This window comes from Halyomorpha halys, unplaced genomic scaffold, assembly GCF_000696795.3.
Source record: "Halyomorpha halys isolate HHAL.00 unplaced genomic scaffold, Hhal_1.1 Scaffold768.1, whole genome shotgun sequence".
NCBI lineage: Eukaryota > Metazoa > Arthropoda > Insecta > Hemiptera > Pentatomidae > Halyomorpha > Halyomorpha halys.
This window is the reverse complement of record NW_027107817.1, coordinates 1024-22542: the sequence shown is the minus strand read 5'-3', so window position 1 is coordinate 22542 and position 21519 is coordinate 1024. Positions and strand designations below refer to the sequence as shown.

Sequence of the window (21519 nt, the reverse complement as noted above, 5' to 3'; positions counted from 1 at the left end):
ATGTATGACTTGATTTGTGACAAAGTAAGGAGTATGAAGGATTTTGGACTGTAAGGATTGGATTCTCGAGGAATTTGGAGGTTTAGTGGAGCCCCAAAGCTCAACTCCGTATGTCCAGATAGGCCTCATAATAGTTATGTAGAAGTTAAAGATGAATTTCTAAAAAATATATTAACACTTATAGTCTCGTATATATTAACACAGTAATCTTATTGTTAAAATAGAAAATTTATAAATATGTATATTATGGGAGAAGGCAGCGCTACTATCTGCAAGGACCAGGGTTTGAATCCGGCTGTGACTGATAATTATTATATCTTTCACTGTAGCCGTCAGTCAGCCCTTAAGTGTGTAAAAATGTGATGGTCGAGCGTGATTTTGAACAAATCACCTCCTTGCAAAACGGTTGGTCCAGTAACAATACTTCCTCGAAAAGTACTGCGCCCCTGACTCTTCATGGTTATAGCAGTACAGATTTAATTTTTTTTTGTTAACATGTAACCAAACAGATCTATTAATTAACCAAAGAGAACCTAGATATTTACTCGTTAGTTAATCTTATATGGGCCTTTAGAGATTTCATTTGAGGTGATATAGCTGCAAATTTGTTTTTGTCAGTATTATTTTGTGACTGTGTTAAGTGTTAACTAGATCAAAATAATATGTACTACACTTCTATTATACATATTTCCTACGCGGATTTTATAAATTATATTTTTTATTTATTCTCTATCAAAAATAAATTTTTTTGTAGCTATTGAAAAATAAAAATTTATTAGTTGATGTAAAATATATAATTAGAAGGATGAAAATATATAGTAATTGTATCTACCTGCAACATGGGGCGAAACGTTGTCTCATATCATATAGTTTTATGACTATTTGAGTTTTTCTTTGAGCGCATTTTTTTATTCTTCACACTTCTTGCCTTTCCTGGCTTATTTATTTCGTTTACATTCACACCATTCTGTATAAATGTTACTAAATACATAAATGATCTCATTTGGGCTCCTGATTTAGTAATATTTGCATACAGATATTTCAAGAAGAGTAAGAAGCTACTAAGATATTGCTACTACTACAAAATAAAAGAAGTTGGAAGAGATAGCGACAAATTATTCAGTCCATTTTTCTTCCAAAGATAGCCTGTTCCTTTTGCGATAGGGAAAGTCCCATTACTTCACACCCGGAGCTGAGTTAGTGCATATTAAAGAGCCTGGAAGATATTTATTAATTGAAGCTAATACTGGGGAGATGGTGTGGTACGCAGGTTGCACTCCACATACCCACATCATAGCCCTGATATATGCTAAGAGTTTTCTTATCTCTCGACTCGAGACTCCATTAGGATGTAGCCTCTAATGAACTATTAACAAGACAAGCCCTCAAACCTATATCTCTAATTTATATAATCTAATTTGTTTTTTTTGTTTTTAATACAAAATATATATTTGCTGTCTTCTCTTACAGCTTGAAGTAATTTAGAACAGCTGTTACTTTGTAAATGTTGCGATTATTTACACATCGCCATGTTTTCAATAACCGATTAATTTTTTTTCTTTCTGTCTGACATTTTACTAATAGTTAAAATTTTTTTTTTTAAACGAACATTCCTCGGAGTTTGATATATTTTCTTTATACAACACTTTATTAATATTATCTTGAGGGCCAACTTGTCTTTCAGATTATGGTTTTGGTTTTATTGAATAAACATATTTTGAAACTACTTTTCTTCTGTTATGGTTAAAAAAACTTACAATGAGCTTATAAAGACTTCTTATATTTTTTTTGTTTATATTATTCAGATACTTGCATATGAATATGAATTTTGTTTAAGAAAGTTTTCCGAACATCCAGTCTAAGAACAATTTTCAAAGGGACTCCCCATGGAGGAAATTTTAGAATGTTTGAGAACGGATTATTAACGGATACACTTTAAATTATGTTTTCTAGTATTTTTAGTAGTTTTAATGGTATAGAGCTTAGAATGAAAAAATATTTTTTTAAGGTTTTGAAACATCCGCCATTTTTTATTCCCCCTACCTATACTTGGCAGACTCATCAATTTTGAGTACTAATTATACCTAGTTTTCATTAAAGTAAAATAAAAATGGAGTCAAATAACTGCCTTTTTTCCTCCCCGGTTCCTGTACTACAAGCTATATAATATATTATAAAAGGAAGGTGGTCCGGGTGCGGTGAAAATAACTCAAATTATAAATAAACTACTCATAATGAGCCAATGGTCATATGGTTATAAATGATTTAAAAATTTCTTCATATCTTAGAAAATTGATTTTACTTTAAATTATGTTCTCTTAGGTTTTCTAGTATTGTTGGTGGTTTAGTTTTAAAGAGCTTCAATTGAAAAAATTAATTTTTTATTTAGTTTTCATTAAATTAATCAAAAATGAGGGTGAAATAACTGTATTTTTTCTCCACTTGGCATCAATTAACTTATTGATACATCTTATAGAAGTGAACCTCTCATCATGAAAACATTTATTGCTATAATAGTATTGTATACCATGATAAGTAATAGTATATGTTATGGCTGTTAAGTCCATTTACATGATGACACTTTTCCATGACAAAAACTATCGCAGCGACTGCCATAGAGTAAATGTATACTTATTCTTTATTTCCAATCAAACGACTTTGTTAGGGTTGCCATGGTGAAATAAAGACACTGGCGATATCTGCGTAGACAAGAGGTGTTACGGTTGTCATGGGAAAAACAAAACACGAGCGATATGTTCAGACGACTGGGTTTTGGTTTTGTGAAGGTGACAGTTTGATTTTGGAACACGTTACGATTGTTCAATGTGAAGTGGTAATAGTTTAAAGGCCCTCTGTCTTTACTGTTTGAACCGGAATATCACCGTATGAGAAATGTCATCTTATATGTTTTGTTTTTCAAAATTATCGTGTTCTACTTCGATGAACGGTCATTAACACTAGAAGTGGGGATATAGTGCAGTGACGTTTCTTCACCATGTCCTGATAAGAGAATAATAATGAAATATAGTTATTAAGGTTAAGCATTTAAGTTAAGGTTAAGTCAACCTATAAGTTTTAATTGTTTTATTAATTGATGAGAATTACTTTTTTTCCTTTTTCATTCTCTGTATATATATATTTCTTATTATTATTAGAATTTCGTACATATAGTTCTGCTGTTCTTTCTCTGCTTTCAACTTGTTAATTTACTTATGTTTTTTTGTTGTTCTTCACGGGAAATTACGATAAATCAACAGGTGAGCAGGTAACACCCCTAGGTTTTCTGTTATCTACATGTAAAGGTATTCGCCCGTGGTCATAATTCAACAATTGTTTATATAGGGGTATATTTTAGTTATATTCTGGGCCTCATGCTTCGGGGTTTTCGTTATTTCCAAGAAAAAATAACGTGGCGCCTAAGGAGTAATTTATTCTTTATTGTTTTGTCTTTATTTTCCCTTTTTCGATTATATTTATTTTTTTTTATTTTCCTTTAACTCTCCCCCTTCTTCGCTGAGCGTGGGCAAGTATAAACGATAAATATAACTAAGGATAAATCAAAATTTGCAGTTCTAACTTACATCAAATATTGTTGTTAGAGAACATGATGTATGATAAATCAACTACGACGCCTCATGATGTGAATTAGAGGAGGTGTATAATACAATTATACGGTTGTAGCTATTAATATATAAATTTGTATAATTATCTCACCTGGAGCCTAATCAGCTAGTCCTGATCGCTCACGCACATCACGCAACGCATGATTTTAATAGTATAGTCATTTGTAAGCTATATAATCTTATTTATTAATTAGCTCTATCTACTAATTACTAATAATAAATTTATTAATTATCACATATAATTATGGTAAGAGAAGAATTAAAATTAAAACACTAGTAAAAAATGAAATTATCGGACTTATCTTTTTTATATTTTTACTCATTGGTAAAAATAAGATTTTTATATGACGAAAAGTAAAAATATATGTTTAGTTTTACATAGATATGTAAAAATAAACGTGGAAATACTAAAAAATATTAATTTTAATTAATGATAAATAATAAAATATTAATTCTGTAATACTAGAACCCATGAAGGGTCAGGGGTTCAGCATTTTGTAAGGAAATACGGTTACTAGACCACCGGTTTCGCAAGGAGGTGATTTGGTAAAATTCACGCTCGACCGCCAGATTTTTACCCAATCTTCCTTAGGCTGGGTGGACTCCTGAACCCACAAGGTTGACTCTCTGCTACAGTGAAACATAAAATACTTATCTGCCACGACCAGATTCGATTTCGGATCCTTGGAGTAATAAACAGATTATTAAATTTGTATAAAATATATTATATGGAATAATGTGGAAATTGTTGATATAATTTTATGTTGATTTAACAATGGGCGGAGAGTCGAATCGATACTAAAAGTTTAGGGTAATTATGTTTCCAGGAAATTGTTATATATAGATGAAAAAAAATATGAGTTAAATATATAAAAAAATCGCTTTCCATATAGTTGTCCAAAAAAAAACCTCACCGCAGACTCTTTGGCTGACTGCCCCGGTCCTTGGAGTTAGTAGCACAGTGCCTTGCCAATGAGCCATCCACTCCCATATTTAATATAAAAATTTAAAATAAAAAAGTTTGGTTGTGGAAAATAGTCTACTTCATACCGTACATTATCTTCTTCTAAATGAAAATTTGATTTTAAAAAGCCTGTTAATAAACAAAATACCGTATACAACTATTTAATTTGTATTTGTATTTGTATTAAAATATATTACATTTAAAAGTAATGATTATTTTAATTTGCCATTATCATCATGAACTCTGGGAGTAAGATGGATCTTTAAATATTCTAAAAGTGATTGTTCGTGTTTTAAAATAGATTCAACTTCAACAGACAATAATAAGTGATTTTGTTATTTACGTTACTTCAATTTTCCTGTCTGTTTGGCAAAATTTAATTAAAATTTTTTTGTTCTTATTACACTTTTAAAACACATCGAATTGTATAAAAGCCTTCAATATCAATTCATGTTTAAATTCTATTTGCTTTAAGAATCCTTTAAAGATCCCATCCCAGGGGGAGTTTCAGAGGCTGGATAAGTTATGCCAATTAACATGCATTATTAAATACCCTTAAAAATGTTTAGTAAAAATACATATTATATTTTGTATTTAAACTTTATTACACGATATTTCATCAAAATTAAAGATATTTACTTTTTTTTAGTTAAATGGTGAATTTGTGAAGAGCTATATATTTTATGCTAGATCTACACTTTTGCCGTTTGCCGCAAATCGTAGACTTTTACAAGCGCTTGGTAAACACAGGAAACAACAAACATTTTTTTCCGCCATTTTGTTCGATTTACACAATTTTCATTATAAATAAGAACAAAAATAAATAAAGATAGGCCAAATAAAATGAAACGTAAATATTAGCTAAGTAGGTTGTAGATGATAAAAATTCATATTAATTGTACAACGTAACCTATAAATCCAACCTTCGTTATTTGGCAAACGTTTACAAGCACCTTTGGGAAGTAATAATCGTACAGAGCTCATTCAGATCTCAATTTGTAGAAAATTTTATTGTTTTAAAAAGAAATTTATAAAAATTGAAAAAAAAAATGTAAAAATGTGATTATTTTTACAATATTTTATTAAAATAAATAATTTAATTTCTTTCCATTTTAGTCTCAAAACCTTTTATTTTTATTTTAAGTCCGACGTTTTGGCCAATCCGGCCATCCTCAGGGACAATCTACTTAATACAATTTTGAATTTATATATATTTCTATATTTATATATATTATATGAAATTATATAATTTAAAAACTCCATTCAGGCTATTCTGGCCAGGTCAAAACATCAATTTCTAATTAGTAAATATTCACTTAAAACAAAATTAAAATCATTTATCACAGTCATTATTCCTTAAAAACTTTATCTTTTTGCCTTAAGTAAATATTGACTAATTAGAAATTGATGTTTTGACCTGGGCAGAATAGTTAGAGTTTTTAAATTGTATAATTTCAAAATTGTATTAAGTAGATTGTCCCTGAGGATGGCCGGATTCGCCAAAACGTCGGACTTAAAATAAAAATAAAAGGTTTTGAGAATAAAATGGATAGAAATTAAATTATTTATTTTTAAAAAAATACCAGTCTCAAGAAAGTGTTAATATTATAAATTAAATTCGAAATATATTTTCTGTTTCTTCTGAAATATTTTTTTTTGTTAGTTGCGGAACATCAAATAATATTTGAGTTTTAAGGCCAAAATTCAAACTTCATGTTGACCGGTGCAATATTTCCATATGCATGACTTATCTCCAATCCGCCTGATGCATTCGCTCCGTTGCATCTCTGCTGCAGGAGGAATGCGTGGCCTTAGATGGCTCGCTCACGAAATCGACCGACCTTCCTGGAGGGCCTAATGTCTCTCTCTATTAGTAACAGATGACTCAGCCTCGAGGTTGCTATCAATAACAGAAAGAAATAGCCCGGGGTTGAGGAAACATCTCGAAGTGTAACCAACCTAAGAGTAATGAGGATGGTTGGGCAATCAGTCCAGAGATACAGCTGGTTCTGTACTTCTTTGTTCAGAACTTCCTGTCCGGTTCTCGACTTCCTACCGCCGCGCAGTGGTGGAAAATGTAAAAAAAAAAAGAAATGTATCTAATCATGTGGATGAGTGTGGTTCCTTACACTCAAACATCTATAAACGAATTCACCGTAATTGGTTCTCCCATCAAACAATATTTGTGAGCTGTAGACCTAATGTTACAGACGTTATTTCGGCATTGGGAAGAGTGATTTTTTTCTGTTTGTTGTTATTTTGTTTTAAACTATCCAACAACAAATCTTTAGTCCAGTCAATACCGACGAAACTTAGTGTAGAATTTGTAGTTTTCAAAAGTCTGAATTTTTCTTAATTTCTTCGGCCACTTGCAATTTAATACTGGATAAATTCGTTTTGTACATTTTTGATAGACCAGAAAAAATGAGTATTGACTATTGTTCGAAAGACTTTGGCCTAAAAAGATTGAGTGCGTTTGATGTTCCAAAGTTTAGATCCTCTCTCCTTCCCCCCTCCCCCCCACAGATTCACATTTTTACTAGTTGTAAAAAGGGGATAGGCCCTTGCCAGAAATCGAAGACTTTTTTTTTGGCTATAACATTTGATTTAATCTATTTTTACTACAAAAATGAACAAAATAAAGATAAACGTAATGAAAAGGATATGTAGATAGATCTACATAACCTATAAACTAAACCATCGTTCCAGAATTTTTATCAGAAAGTTTTTAATTTTTTTAAAATATTTATTTATTGCTATTTACAATTGTACATTATAATACATTTAGTAAATCTGATCTAAGTTAAATTGGAGTGTTACAGAAGTGTAGAGAAACTACCCATTGGTAGCAGTCTAATGACATTTTGCATTAGCTGGTCTCGTGGCCATCTTCTTTTCAGGTGCCTCGCAGGATTGTCAGGAATGGAAGAGGATGCAAGGTTAGAAACTAGGGGGTTTGAGTGGTTAGGGAGTTTATAATGGAAGGAGTGATATCTGGTTCGGGCTAGATCTGTTCCATATTGAACATTAAGGTCTTTATGTATGATTTTATTTGTGACAAAGTAAGGAGCATTGAGAGTTTTACGAAGGATTTTGGATTGTAAGGATTGAATACGAGAGGAATTCGAAGGTTTAGTGGAGCCCCAAAGGTCAACTTCATATATCCAGATTGGTCTTATTACAGTCATTTAGATCAGTCTTTTGTAATGTGTTGGAATTTTAGACCGTTTGTCTAGTAAGTGCTGTAATAGTCGAAATCGACGTGCAGTTTCCTGTCTTTTCAGTCTTGTGTGAGGATTCCAGGTTAATCGTTTGTCCAAATGTAGTCCAAGGTAGCGGATCTGTTCGACAGGGGTAAGAGTAACACCATTAAATGAAACTGTAGGTTTACGACGAAGGGTAAAGGTGATTTGATGGGATTTGTTGGAATTTATCTCTCTCCAATTCTCCAATTACAACACCATTCTTCGAGGGCTGTGATATGGGATTGGAGATTTTGGGATACAATTAATGGGTTATTATTAACAGTGAGCACACATGTGTCATCGGCATACGTGGTGAGGATAGTGGTTTTTAATTTAAATTGCATAAAAACATATAATGTATTCATAAAAATATATCTGTGCTATGTTAAATAAAAAATAAAGTTTATTAACAAGATTTGAAACCGTGTATTTACACCGAAAAGATAGCATTTTAAAATATACAATCTTAAACGAGAGTTCATTATTCAATCCAAAGGTTGCGGAAATTCTTTGTTTATTAAAACACAGAGAGCACGAATGCATCTGTTGGCAGTTTTAAAACAGTACAAACTGAAAACAAATGTGTGGATGCAGCACAAGCGCCCTTTGATTTGTGCCTAAAAACCGAAACTCAAAGGGTCGGCCGCAAATACTAGCTTCAATTAACCTTTGGCAAACGTGTAGAGGCACCTTTAGATTTGCTACCTCTGAGATAGCTAGTAGCTAACTGTTTGTATGGCGTAGAGCTGTGATCCTCACTATGATAAGTGTACTCGCTGGAAGCAATGTACTTGTCTGCCGTACCCAGTAAGCAGGGTGCTAAATCTGTTGTGGGCTACCGTAGTGGCTTGTAATTCCTCTACTATTCCACACCTAGCTTCTGAGTATAATATATAATCGGTTATATACTACACTGTCCATATAATATAATATAAATGTATAATATACATTGAGGGCGTCCCTCTTTATATGTTCACTTCTCTATCTCTAATCTCTGTCATGTTTGAAATTTTAATTCGTTTTTCGCTAGATCATATCAGAGTTGGGCAAACATGAGCTATAGTTTAAACTAATAACTAAAATTGCCATGGATACGATATTTATTTATCAATGGTTCATTCATGAATAAGTGTCGTTTCCATGGCGATGTTAGCTATTAGTTTCGTCCATAGCTAATTTTTGCCCAACTCTGAGTCATGTAATATTTATTTCCCTATTTATTTATGGGTGATATACAATATTGAAGGATATTATCAGAATTGTTTATAACTGATTGATTTTGTTGGTATAAGTGATTTAAATTGTATTTGTAAGGGGATTTGAAATAAATTGTTCATGGTGAAAAGGATAAGAAAACTAAATTTTTGATTAATTAATACAAAGGAACTGATTTTATGGAATTTGAGCCAATAGGGGTATAATGTGTTAAATGTAAGTGTTAAAAAGTATAGAATTGTGAACAGCCCTATTTAAAGTCATGTTAAATTGTAAATGCATAAGAGCTCTTTGCGGATTTCCTGAGCAACTTGTTTTATAACCTTTCCTTCCATAACTTCTTGTTATTTTTTACTTCTAAGTTTTGATTAAAGTAATTTATTAGATCCTGCCTAAATTTAGTGAAAGTTTTGCCACTGAGTGCCTAGTTGAGTATAACTATTGTTACGAAGTCTTAGACGCTAGTTTTACAGACAACGTTTAAAAGTGGTCAAAAGTTGGTGGGCCCACATCTATACTTATTTAATTAATGCAACCCATTGTCTAATTTTAATTAAATTAAATACCACCGTGCACTCAACCGAACGCAGTGGTTGTATTACCATTAATCATAAATAACAGCTGATTTAAGACATCTATACATCGATTTTTCTCATCGTTCTATGCATAGAGGATAAATTTGGTCCTAAAATTAGCCTGCCATAATCACATAAAGCTTGGCTGGACCATGACATTTAGAAGGCTCCTGAGGAATGATCGTTAGTGAAGGAGGGTCAATGTCTCCAGTGCCTTCTATATTCGGCAACATCGGTTTGATCTCTCCTTAGCGAACGGTTAATGCGCCAAGGAGGTGGCAATTAACGCCGACGTCTTTATCTCTTTTTGACTTTTGTCGTTTTTCTGTTCTTAGGCCTCGTTTTGCGAGTCTTCCCTCGCTTGGATTTATATGATGTCTGATTACCGCGGGTTGGACACCATGGTGCGTTTTCTGAGAAAACCACAACAAATTTGGTTTCAGTAACCTAGTTGAGTTTCCCATATTTTTGGTCCTGTCACATTCACCTTCAATTGCTAGGTTTTCTCTAATTAAGGGTAACCATTTTATAGGCTGGATGGACTCCCGAACCAACAGGGCTGACTCACGACTTCAGTCAAACAGTATATAATCTTCTGCCAGTCGAATTCGTGGAATATCCTTGAAGTTAGAAAAACAACACTGTACCACTGAGCCGCATATGTATTTATTGGTTAGAATAATATGAATTAAATTTTGAACACCTTCAGACCCACCAAAAAAAAAAAGTCATCTTTTACTCAAGTGAAACTAAAAATAATAGGAGTGCTGAGCCTGTCCGTCTATATATATACAATAGGTCAGCTGTTCTTGATCAGCTGATATGGACCTGTCAGCTGACAGTCCGTAACTTATATACATTATATATATATATAAAATTATTGATTTGTTCATCATTCAACTTTAACCATTGAGCTGTATTGGAAATCATCGGAGTGTGGATCATGTATCTGTTTCATAAGTCTTTAGAACCATCTTTTTTTTTTTTTAACGGATTCCAGTCACCGACGTACAAAAACCTTTTTTTTTTCATTCATTAATGAACTAAGTAATAATTATATTTTTCTCTCAGCTAGAAAATTTATCATTCATAACTCCTCCCTAAAATTAACGGATATAAAATTTGAACTCATGTTGTGAAGCATGTAGAAAGATTATTTATACTAATACTTTTTATTTATTGATAGATATTCCAATCTGCACACAGTTGTGTGCAATAGGTAATAATGATGAATTATCTCATACATACTAAAACAAAATAGAAAGATTATTATGGAGTTGATATATTAACATTATATCAAAGTTCTCTGTAGCCTTGCAATTCATGGAAGTTATCCTTAAAAACTAAAAGGCGTGGAGGAAAATTCAGAGAATCTATGAATGATACGTTTAAGTCTTAATAGGAATCAGTACTGGCTTTCAACTTACCCCTTAAGTAAGCTTACCCCCGCCATTTGTTTTACGACTATTTCCTAAGTAGAGGACTATCCCATCCTAGGTCCTCCACTTCTTCACTACGGCCCAGCCTCCTAGGGAGGATCACAATTAACCCTGAAGAAAGGGAAGGTCTCGGAGCCGCTTTGAAGGGATAATTAAACCAAAGAAGCGAGAAGATTCAATTATCAGAATCCTATGTCCCTCCTTGGCCGGGATTCCACCGCTAGCTCCCTCTTCCAAACGGATGCCGATGCAAAGATGTAGGGTGTGTTCCTGGGCTCCTCGAGTCCTCACAAGGTCTCCTCGCACCTTTTTTCTCTCCCCCTTTGGAAAAAATACATAGGATATGAAGAACTACTAGCACGGGAAGTCACTGCTTATGGAAGTAATCAGCTTGATTGCGATTTATCTTGAAGCGTCAATAAAAAACTCCGAAAAAAAATTATCCAACTCTCAATTTGTGATTTTATTTTGGACTTAGGGTCTTGAAGTAACTTATTAGTTCACCAACAGAATTTATATTATACATATTTCTGGTACTAATTAAATTAGTTTTACAAAAGTAAATAATTTATGCAATAGATATTATATATTTCTAATTCTAACAAAATATATTATTTGGGTATATAAATAAGGAATTGGGTTTGGACGGGCATCACTGGAAGGATGTATGCAGAGAGCGTTTGGTGGTATCGGCATCGAACCTTCGGGTTCGTTAGGCCTTCATTATTATTATTATTATTTTGTACTTTCATATTTTTGAATTTTTTTAATACTTTCTTCATCCCGTACTCTTCAGCAATCCGAACACCTCTACTCTCCCCTCCCCTTGCAGTAGTTAATTCATATTACCGAAATTTCACTGTATTGCATTTTGTTTTTCCATGTTACTTATTTTTTAATTCATCAATATCTTAATATAAAAAGAAATAATAATTTATAGCGAATAAAATCATGAATAAAGTTTTTATTCTGTTCCTTTTTTCAGTAATAAGTAATACACCTTAACTAAGATGTTTTGAGTTTTCTTTTCGCTAAATATATTAAAGGAATTGAAATATATAATTTATCTCGATATATGAACAGATAAGTTAAGAGCATATAGCGGTGCCGCTGACAGATGGAAGGTGAACATGATCCCCGCTAGGAGGACCTGTGCCAGAGGTCCCGGTACTCCTGAGGTCCCAGCCACCGCTGCCAAATCCCGAGGGAGCGGTCCCCTTTGAGATGCTAATCCCATTGTGAAGAAGGACTCGAGAGATTAGCCTCCTTCCTCACGTCTTCTTTATTCCTGGTGTCGCCCAGTCCCCTTCCATTCGGCGCCAGGAAGCCACGATCCGTTGACGGCTCATTTCCACGCTCCTGTCCAAGTTTTTAACTTGGCAATTGTTCCTGAATATTTAAAGAAATTCTAATCCCTCTTCAAAGAACTAAATCTATACTGATCTGCAAATACATCCTGTCTGTAAATACCATATTTTAATGATGTGTTCATTGTTTATCATTGATTGAGGAAAAAATATAGTCAAAGATGTGTTCAATGGAGTAATGTACAAAAAAAAAATTAAACATATTTTATTTATATATAAGAAGATGGTCAGGGTTGCGGTCAAAACAGAACACAATAGTTTACAACTATTTATTTTCCGACGTTTCGCCCCACTTTGCAGGGCTTCATCAGGGCTAAAAAAATACAAACAAAAAAATGAAAACTGAGAATATTAGTACAATAAGGTAATTTAAGGTTGGATAAATATTATGTAAAAATAAAGTGATAAGAAATTACATATTAATAAAAGGAAGGAAGACATAAAATAGTATCAATATAAAATAAACTTGAATAAACAATGATAAGAATAAAAATAAGTAACAATGGCAGGAGTAAAAATTTTTTAAAAATACGTAAAATATACAGTTAAAAAATACAGGAGAAATGACTGTCCATCCAGACCATCATCTTATATATCAATTCTTACGATCAACTATATATACATATATTTTATTTATATTTGTGCCGACGATCTGAGCTAAATTTTGGGTCTTCAGGGCTAGAAAAAAATGAAGAGCAATATGCAAAAAATGAAAAAAATAAATAAATTATGATTTGTTTCAAGTACAGCTAATTTTCGCCCAACTCTGGTACATAGTATATTGTAGGAAGATAGTCCGGGTGGGGTCAATAAAGGTATCAAAATAGAAGAAGAAGACTATTTATTGTTAACCAACGTTTCGTAGGCTGTTAGATATATACTGTTTACAGGCGCTGCAGATTTCTTCATCTTGTGTAGTATTAATATAATATGTTGTATCTACGTATAATCTACAACGGTCAAGAAAAAAAAAGTTATATTTTATAAATATAATACCGTTAATTGATGCTATATATGGTAAATATCGATTACATTTGATGAAATGACACGATATATAAGTAGTCATTGAGCCGTGATTGGGTTGGCCTTGAGTTCCGCCACCAATTAGCAGAATTCCCGCCATTTCTTGATTCCTCTAGTCTTTCTCTATTTCCGGCAAGCGGTGGTGTTCTCGAATCTCGATATCCTTCAAAGACCACAAAAATTAATCGTTTTTCCTTCTAGAGATATATGTGACCGATTTTTTTGTCTTCTTTTTTTTCCACCTTTTTCTTTTTCTCTTTCCCTTATACCCGTTCCAAATGGTCCTTACGTCCCGCCGAAGGACCCGCTAAAAGAGACCTCTCCTTTGTCATTGATGGATACGGCTACTTTATTTACAGCTCTGCCTCTTTGGATGTCCTTAATGAAAACGTTGTCGAGGCTTAATTAATCGTCCCTCGTTTCTTAACAAGATAAACAAACACCTGTATCCTTGGACGCTCCAAGTTTTCTATCTTTTTTTTTGTAACTTTCGAGAAACGCAGTGGTCAACACAGCCTTTTTAAAATGCAAGGTCATATCCTCGCTAAAGAAAAATCCCTAATTTTTTTATTGATTTTTTAAGAAAAGACTCCACGTATCGTTGTTTTTCTGGCCCAACAATATAGTAAAAATCCCCAAGTGGAGAAAAAAGGCAGTTATTTCACCCCGGTTTTTTATTATTTTAATGAAAATTGCATACAATTACTAGTCTAAATTTATGAGTGCCAAGTATAGTTGGGGGAATGCGAAATGGCTGCTGTCTCAAAAGATTTTTTTTTTAATAATTTATTTATTGTTATTTACAACTGTATACATATATACACATCAAGTAAATTTGCTTTAAGTGATATTATGACATGATACAAACATGTGGAGAATTCTACCAATTGAGAGAACTCCAAAAACATTTCTAAAGATCTCGAGGCCATCTTCTTTTCAGACGCCTAGGAGGATTATTAGTTAATGAAGGAGAATCCAGGTTAGAAACGACTTGGTTTGGGGAGGTTGGAAGTTTATTATGGAAGGATTGGTATCTGTTACTGGCTAAATCGGCAACATAGGAGAGATTGAGGTCCTGATGGATGATTTTATTTGTGACAAAGTAAGGAGCATTAAGGATTTTACGAAGGATTTTGGACTGTAAGGATTGGATTCGAGAGGAATTAGATGGTTTAGTGGAGCCCCATAGCTCAACTCCGTATGTCCAGATAGGCCTTATAATAGTCGTGTAGATCAGTCTTTTGTAATGGATTGGCAATTTAGACCGTTTGTCTAGTAAATGTTGTAATAGTCGGAATCGACGAGCAGTTTCCTGTCTTTTCAGTCTTGTATGAGGATTACATGTCAGTCGTTTGTCCTGATTTAGTCCTAAGTAACGGATCTGTTCAACAGGAATAAGTGGGGTATTATTAAAAGTTACTGTGGGGCAAGACGAAGGTTTGCGACGAAGGGTAAATGTGATTAGGTGGGATTTATTGGAATTTATTTTAATCTTCCAGTTTTGGCACCATTCTTCGATTGTGGTGATGTGGGATTGGAGGGATTGGGATACAATGGAAGGATCATTATTCACTGACAATAGGCATTTGTCATCGGCATACGTGGTGAGAATAGTGTTAGGATGGGTTGGGATATCAGCTGTAAAAACTGTATAAAGGATAGGACCATCTCAAAAGATTTAAAAAAAAAAATATTCAGAACTCTATGTCTCTAAAACTACCAACAACACTAGAAAACCTAAGAGAACATCATTTAAAGCAGAGTGAATTTGCTAAAGTATGAGCCCTAATCGAGTTATTTACGTTCAATAGTCCCCGTGATATAGCTTTTTAAAAATAATTTTATGAAAAATGTACTGAAAAATCAGTAGTCAGTGAATTTATTTCTATTCGACGTACAGAGGTCTGCTAGCACTCACATTAAAGCATGTTTGATGTACTAAAATGTAGTTTATAACGTTTATCTTCGTAGGAGTAGTAGTTTTTACATATTTGCTAAAATCAATTGACTAATAGTTGTTCGGATAAATATCATAAAAAAATACTACACCTAAGGAGACAAACGTCATAAACTACTTTATAGCACATTTGACTAGCTTTAATTTGAGTCCTGGCAGATTTATGTACGTCTTAAGGTTCTTGAGATATAGATTTCTCAAAATTTATTCTTCGACTTCTGAGTTTCAGTATATTTTCATGAAATGTTGTTTTTTAAAAAAGCTTTATCTCGGGAAGCATTGAACGTAAATAGCTCCCATGTTTTAAGTTCTCTATTAGGGCTAATATTTTAACAAATTTATTCTAATTTAAATTATGTTCTCTTAGGTTTTCTTGTGTTTTTGGTAGTTTTACTTCTTTATAACGTTTTATATTTTCCTCACTTATACTTGGTAGACTTATTAATTTTGACTAGTAATTATACATACTTTTTATTAAAGTAATCCAAAATTGGGGTGAAATAACTGTCTCCCCTCTCCTCGGCTCTTGTACTACAAGCTATATAATATATAATATATCTTTAAAACTACTATTAGCATTCAAATCAAAGCTAGTCTAATTTATTATAAATTATCATATATCGTTCGTAGAAGCGTAGTTTTTATGATACTTCGAAAAACATTATCCGAACAAATAGAAATTAACATTTTTAAAAATCTATTTTGGAAAATAAATATCCTCCATATCAAAAACATTAACCACCTAATAGGATATCATTTAGAGTAAACGTGATAAAATATGACCCCTCATAGAACCATATACGTTCAATAGTTCTCGAAATATAGCTTTTGTTTTAAGTTTTAACTCAAAACAGCCAATTGCTTCGGAAATTACAAATAGAGACAATAGAGTATTACATAAAGAAAAGGTTCATGAAGTTCTACTCTCAGTTAACGACAGTTAAAGGAGCAGTGACCTATAACTTGGGAAACCCAACCTCAACCCGAAGACTGAAGCCCAGGCTGCTGCTGGACATCCTGTTTTAAGTTCTATATCAGTTCATCAGTTCTGTTATTCCCTCTAAAATTTTATTTTAATTTCTTTTTCTTAAATTCACTTTCATTCTTTTTCCCCATTAGAAGTGAATTATTTATTTAGTTAAATCCATAAATGTCATTGTTTTTGGTATTAACTTTACTTTTATCTTTTATTAGGAATTATCATTTTAGTAATTTTTTCATTTTATAGCATTGTATATAGTTATAAAGTTAGTAGTTAGTTGGGTGTCTTTTTTATGAGACTATACCTCCCCCCCTTAATTAATTTAAAAAAAAAAAAGTACCTCTTACAGTAACCATGTAAGCCCCACTAAGTCGATCTGGTATTTAATATATAAATAAAAAATAAGTTCTAATGAAAATTTATAAAGCATATATTCCATTTTGAGGTTAGTTGTCAAATTCCCAACTCCTAAGGGAAGACTTCCAGCCATCTTGAATAGTATTTTTCTGTAATTTTTATCATGTAACTGAATTATTTGTGATTACAAATAACTTTGGTTTCTTGCTGTGCAACAAATGTTTCACAGGCGCTTAGCGTTTAAATAAGAAAGGTGTCCAAATAAGAGAAGAACCTTCACACCAAGCTGTACCACTCACATCCAAATCTCAGTCGATGGTTACATAACTCAGATTGGATACTTCCTTTTTCTACCAATGGTACTTGAAGGTACAGTGAAATGCTTATCTTGTTTTGATGCCTCCGCTCCATATGAATTCTACAAGAAATATTTGGAGGTGAGGGGCCTCCTCGTGTTGATTGTAATAAAATAATAATAATATACAGAAAGATATTTTTTTAATGTATGAACCATGTTAAAGTTTATCAATTTTAAGTTGTAATAGAGTAACATATTATGATATAAATAAATTAATTAATAATAGTTAAAAATAATATTTTTTTCAATTTTCATGTGAATTAATAATTATAAGTAATTCTCAGAGGAAAAACCAAAATATAATCTAACTGCCTTGCTCTACCCTCATATCGATCAATAAACCTCGCTCTTTCTACCACTTCTCACCAGGCAGCTCTAGTAGTTCGGTTCAAAGTTCATGTTAAAAAAAAACTATGTTCATAACAAATACATAAATGGATTAACCTCACAAAATTTCGATTTCAGCATTAGTTCTTCTGATATTTATATCTTATGGAATATTTCGCAGTGTGGTTTTGATGAGAGAACAGTAGATCGCGTCACGCTACATGTGTATATCTCGGATAGTAAAATTAATGATGACATGTAGTATATATACTGTGAAACCGAGAACTTTCTTCGTGGAGGTACGATGTGTCCCTGAGTCACGAAAATGTGTCGGTCATGCCCTCTGTCGTGTTGTTGAAACAATTAACAATTCCAGACAAACCTATTATGGTTACTCTCTACTCAGAGGGCACGGGTTTTACCTCCATTTTGCTATTTTTACTAGCAAAAGTTTTGATACTATTATTTTATAAGAATCAATGTTAACAAAAATGTATTTACTTCTCCATTTATATTTCTTTTTGACTGCGTTATATTGACTTAATGACATTTTTATTTAGTCTCCCGATTAATATCGAGTTCCATTATAACATAAAATATATTGTATCATTTTTCTAATTATATATTATAAATAATATATATTAGCGACTCCTGGGCCAATATTTGTAACTTCAGCGGACCCAGCCCAACCCCTTATAATGCCACATGGCAAAAGAAGGGCACCAGTTACATTAGTATATACTTAGATATATATTAATATTGTTATTTATAATAAAGGAAATAAGAAAAAAAAATTCTAATAATTAATTTGAAATAGTTGAGGTTAGAGGTTCCTAATTTTTTTGGTTTGCAGATCCCTAAAAATCCGGGTTTTTTTCTGCGACGGCCTTAATACATCAGATTTTTTTCTAAATTTTTGCCTTTTTTGAAAAATCGGAAAAATTTTCTTCTTAAAAGCGATTACACATTTAACAGCGAAAAATTAAAAAGAGAAACTAGAAGACTATTTTCCTTTGGGATAATATAAAATATCTAATTTCAACTGTTTCAGTAATATCCATATTGAGACTGGACATCTACCATGTGGTTAGGTTAGTTGACAAATTAATTAAACACGAGTTTAATTAATTATTTAAATTAAATTAAAATTTATTTATTGACATTTACAACTGTACATAAAATACAACAAGTAAATTTGTAGTAAGAACATAATGGTTTGTAACAGGCATGTAGAGAAACTGCCCATTGGTGGCACTCTAAAAACATTTTTACAGCATAAGGTCTGGAGTCCATCTTCTTTTAGGTGCCTCGGAGGATTGTCAGTAATGAAAGAGAAAGCAAGGTTAGATAATGTGCTTGAGTGGTTAGGGAGTTTATAATGGAAGGATTGATATCTGATTCGGGTTAGATCGGTTACATAAGGGACATTAGGTCTTTATGGATGATTTTATTTGTGACAATATAAGGAGCATTGAGGATTTTACGAATGATTTTGGATTGTAAGGATTGGATACGAGAGGAATTCGAAGGTTTAGTGAAGCCCCAAAGTTCAAATCCGTATGTCCAGATAGGCCTCATTATAGTCATGTTGATCAGTCTTTTGTTATAAATTGGAAGTTTAGACCGTTTGTTTAGTAAGTGCTGTAATAATCGGAATCGACTTGCAGTTTACTTTGTCTTCAGTCTTGAAACACGAATTTTAAATTCACAAACAATTTATTGAACACGTCCATTAATGATTAACACTATTAAAATTATTAATGGGATGGATGGGCTCAACATAACTTCTCAAATTTCGGAATAAAATTGTCGCCTCATTTCTTGTTCAACGTCAATTTTCGAGCGATATTTACTTTATATTACCAACACCGCCGAAAACTCAGCTTCGCACAAAAAAATAGGATGTTGCAAATGGAATTAATATCTGTAGAGCAGTAGATATTCCACTCTTAATGATATCTAAAAATGAGAAAGTTCTATGCTACCAAATTTTAACTCTAAATTATTATCGCAAGATAATATAAATATATAGATATTAAAAATAAGAGATTTGTCTTCTAAAGAAGTAAATTCTGATGGAGCCTTGGCTCTAAATGGGTCTTGAATCCATGTAAATTTATCATTATCTCCTTCAAAGTATTTTTCGAACTTTCTTATAAGCTCTGATAGGTGATCAACAAAAATGGAATTTATATAGCAAGACAAATTAATTTCACTGGAGGTTACAAACTGGTACTACAAGGGAAAACAATGACTGATACACTCTTCATTAATTTTTATTTTCCTTAGCACTAAATTTTTTTTAATAATTGAATATTTCGCGGCGCTCTGTTTGGCAATCACTGGTTTAGGTTATATAAAAGAGAAATATATATCTATAAATAGAAAATTGTTAACATTTTCTGAGAATAAAGCTTAAGCTTTTCTCGTTTTTCTCGAACAATTATTCTCCTATAATGTATGACTATTAGAAAGTTTTACTCAATAATGACATTAATATTATAATATATTAGCAAGTATGACAAATAGGAGAAAATTATATGTCATATATAGGTTTTTGTTATCAACAGCCTGAAGATGGGGGAAATCTCCCGAAACGTTGCTGAATGATATGAAATAAACTATTATAGTTTAATAAGGAAGAAATTGTGTCATTCACTAAATCCATTTTAATATAACCATAGTGTTTTTAGAGGGTCGAGTTTTCATTTCATTGGACCTCCACAGAAATAAAAGTCCACCCATACGCCGGATTTGAACTGCTGCCTTGCAATTACGAAATTGTATAGACCTACGCCTCAACTCCTTCAGTTACAAGTGACCCTCTCCCCTTCACTTTAATATTAATCTACAACCTCTAGATAGTAAACCATTGTTTCCTAACCTTTAGAACTCTCCGGATCACTTACCCGGAAATTTATGTGTGGTCCACAGTCACTCTCTACAAAAAGGGTGCCCCTTTAGAAAATATTTATAAATATTAATTTTGAAAAGGTCACTTTTATTGTAAATTTACATGTTATAATATTTTTAGATAACGTCCAAAAAAAATTAATTTTGTCTGCAAATGAAAAAGTGCATTTTGACTTGCCACTCCACAGTTATACTTATATTCTATAAAATGCTTGATATATTGTATTCATAAACTAAAAAAAAAATGTTAATGATGTTGCAGAGGGATGTTCGCCTCGGTGAGGAGGTGCCGGAGCTTGGAGAGCGGGGAGCTGCTGGCTGCCAAGTTCTCCTCGAGGATGCGTTACGGGGAGGATGCCACTAGGGAGATCCACCACGAGATAGCGCTACTGTCCCTGTGTTCGCCGTCGCCGAGGATCATCAGGCTTCACGATGTCTTCCAGACCCCTCAGCAGTTCATCATAGTCATGGAATAGTGAGTTTATTGAACCATGAATAGTATATATTAACTATATTGTTCTAAGTAGGGTATATTCATCAGGAGCTATGTGTGATGAGTAATAGGTTATGTAAAGTAGGGCTAGGTTCTCTCTAGTAAGAGGACGTGTCTATAACTTCTGGTCATTAGCTGCATCAACGCGTTTGCCATTTGCCGCAAATCCAAGTCTTTGACATATGCTTGGTAAAGAATGGAAGCAACAAACGTCGACATCCACACGCTTTTATTTGTTCTTTATACATTTGTAGGCTATTACATCAGTAGATAATATATGGGGGAGCGCTGTTAGTTCAGACGGTGTCCGCTAGATAGCAGCAGTATAATTAAAATCTCCCGCCATAGGTCACGTGAGTGGTTAAGGGTAGGTCAAGCTGAAAATTCAAATTTAAATCTCCCTCCACGGGTTGACCGTCAGTGCTGGTATCTAGACACCGTCTGAACTAACAGCGCTAGTGCTGCGCTCTGGTGGCAAGTCGACGAACTTCCTCAAAATGCTGCACCAGCTCCCCCATATATTATCTACTTACATCCGATTTACTCTATTTTCATCATAAAAAGGGAAAAAAATAAAGATAGGTTATATGAAAGGAAGCGTAAATATCAGCAAAGTAAGTGGTACCTATAGGTCCAACCTTCGTTATACAATTTTTATCTGAAACTTTTTAGTTTAATTAT

The 21519-nt window shown here is 32.9% G+C and overlaps 1 long non-coding RNA gene across 1 annotated transcript in view; it reads left to right on the top strand.

Annotated features, from left to right (window-relative positions):
* Positions 1 to 20814, top strand: part of LOC136795474 (uncharacterized) — a 210567-nt gene extending 189753 nt beyond the window's left edge. The window contains exon 3 of the long non-coding RNA XR_010843092.1: positions 20608 to 20814. This is a non-coding gene — a long non-coding RNA (uncharacterized lncRNA). The remainder of the gene's footprint in view (positions 1 to 20607) is intronic.
* The last annotated feature ends 705 nt before the right edge of the window (positions 20815 to 21519 follow it).